Source organism: Mastomys coucha, unplaced genomic scaffold (assembly GCF_008632895.1).
Source record: "Mastomys coucha isolate ucsf_1 unplaced genomic scaffold, UCSF_Mcou_1 pScaffold15, whole genome shotgun sequence".
NCBI lineage: Eukaryota > Metazoa > Chordata > Mammalia > Rodentia > Muridae > Mastomys > Mastomys coucha.
This window is the reverse complement of record NW_022196897.1, coordinates 71,796,295-71,799,174: the sequence shown is the minus strand read 5'-3', so window position 1 is coordinate 71,799,174 and position 2,880 is coordinate 71,796,295.

Sequence of the window (2,880 nt, the reverse complement as noted above, 5' to 3'; positions counted from 1 at the left end):
CCCCCCCCCCCCAAAAAAAAAAAAGTTATAGCTTCAATACATTGATGGAAGCACAACTCAGTTCCTATCCATAGGCCTTTCTCTGAACTGGGACATCTAACCTCTGGGTTATGAAACAATAGTTTCTGTTATCTTAAGCCTCCCAGGTTATATTAATAGTACTTTTGCTGACAGCCCCAAAAAACTAATACAACATGAGACATGCTCATAGTTGCTTTGGTGTATGGTATCTGTTTCGTATGTGACAGGAGTTAAAGTTACCACTGAGCACAGTTCAACCCACGTCCCAAGCAAAAGCATCAGGGAGTTCTTTTCTTCAACTCTCAGCTTTACTCTCCTCCATTTGATGGAACTCTCAGATCAACTCTCCTTCCTGGTGATCCCTGGGAAACTTATGTTTATATTGTATCATCTTAGCAGTCCCAGCAAAGTAACAAACTTTAGTTTCATGTGACCATTTCCTTCCTCCTAAGTCCAAAACTCCCTAGTCTGAATTTCATTGGCCCAGTTATATGTCCATCCCTAAACCATTCTCTGTAGCTGGAAAGCAGTATTTATGTAAACCCGAAGTGGTAATGGGTAGGAATCTGACTTTGGTACCAAAACAGAATCCAAAGAACTGAGGAGGCATAAATCATGAAGTATCTGCAAACTGAAGTTTATAAACATCTATGAAATTCCCAGAAGAATATGAAATTCTCCTAGGAAGAATTATGAGTTGTAATGACAAACAACAGACTTAATTAAACAAGATTAGTTAACTCAAATAGAAAGTAAATTTTCTACTGTATTTCAACTTGGTAAAAAAAAATTAAAAATAAAATAAAAGCTAAGAATAAGACGTAGGAGGAATGAGGCAGAGAAATCTAGCCAAGATTCTGTCTGTGTTCTACCAGCCAAAGAACAGACAACAGAGTTCTCTTCACGCCTCTGTTTGCATATGGACAGGAGATGAGGCTGTACCTTTGAACTCCCACCCTCACTCCCTCATCCCCCTACCCTCACCCCAACTTAGAATCTTCCCCAAAGAAATAGAACATCTAATGTTAGCAAAGAGAAAATTTCATGATCTTTCTTTCTACTTAAGGACAATGAGAAAAGCCTGACTCATTCCAGAACCCAAGGTCAAGGTGAGGCATGCCTTCTTTAGAAATAACCATCAGTCAAGTCAGAGTGATGAAATCAAGCCCATCAAAACGCCATTCACATTGTCAGAGGGAATCAAGGCAAGCTCCTCTGTGAGTGAGAGGTGTCAGGAAGGGAGTAAAGTGGTTTCAACTGGTGCTGAAAGGCAAGAATTAAAGTCTGAAGACTAAAGAGACTTTCAGGGAAATGGCATCCTGAGTGCATGCAAAAATAACAATAATAATAATAATGATAAAATAAAGGCAAGCAATAAATAAGAATTTTTTTAAAAAAAAAAAATTGTTCCTTCCAACCACATCTCAGTACCTCAAAGATTATCTTTAAAAACAGCTGTTGCTCAACAACTACTTATGGCTTGAAATAAAGGAAAACATTCCCACGCCAACTTTGCACTCGAAATAGAAGCTGCAAAGACACAAAAATACCCAGGCCGCTATTGCAGCCTGCTTCCAAGCTTTTTATGGAACAAAAAGCCATGTGGGCTAGAGAAGGCCTCCTCCTCTCCCCCACTATTGTCCTGTCTCTTCCAAGCACACACTGCTGGGCTGGCAGCAAGGGAACAGAGGAGAGCAGCCATCTGGAGCTGGAGCAGAGCCTCCTGTTTCTCTGCACCCAGGCAAGCAGGATCTTTCCAGGGACAGTGACAATGAAATAAAAACTCTCACTACTGTGTGCTGAGCAATTGACATGGTGAGAGGTTGTCTGCAGCTTCTCGAAGGTCAAATCCTTTACAAACACCTATTAAGTAGGCAATCTGCTCACATTGCCTTCCTAGATAAAGAAACTGAGGCAGAGTGCTCATGCTCAAGCTCTCCCTCACAAGCTGTCCAAAATAAGTGATTGAAATCACTGCATTCTCTTAGGTTGTGGAGGCTCGTGGGGGAGGAGTAGGAAGGATGAAGGTAAGGAAGAAATCGTCACTAAATAATTACACTAAGTCAAATCCTGTGCTACAGAAAATCAAAACAGCCCAAACTCCTACAAACACACAAGTGTGCTTAATCATAGGAGCTATATACAGTTAAAAGATGATTAATATGATCAGCGATGTTTGTCTTATCACAAGAAAAAAAATACACCATGTAGCACAAGCCCAGTTCATTTAAATCTGCTTTTAACCCCTTGACATGGACATCATTGTTGTCCTCTGTTGGTAAAGTGAGGAAACACAAGGTCTCATCAGTTAGATGATTCACTTGGTGTTTAGGCTCAACCATATTGTGCATGCCTTCAAATAGCATGTTAGCATCAAGAACCTGCCTGCAGCAGATATGTGGGCGGGTCCACAGACCTGTCACCAAGGCAACGGCCACCATATTCCCAGAATCCATTGGGCTCAACTCCCACCTTTACCTAGATTACTACGTCACCCCACATATAAATATGTGGGTAGTTCCCTCCATCTCTCTCTCTCTCTCTCTTTCTTCTTCTCTCTCCCCCTTCTCTCTTCCTGCGCCGCTACCCCCTACCCCCTTCTAATTAAACCTCTTACACATGAAACTGCTTGGGCCTGGTGTCTGCAGACGCTTTCTGCCGCGACTCAAAACCCATCATTTTGGTGCATGGGCCGGGAAAAGGCAGTTCGCGTCTACCGACCGGCTCCTCACCGCTGGGACAGACAGGACACACAGCCACGTGGAGTGGCCGCTGGGACCCCGACTGCCAGGCCGCCGCCGCCGCTCGCCGCCTCTGCTGCTGAAACGGCCGCGCGGTCCTGCCCGCCCGCTCGCCGCC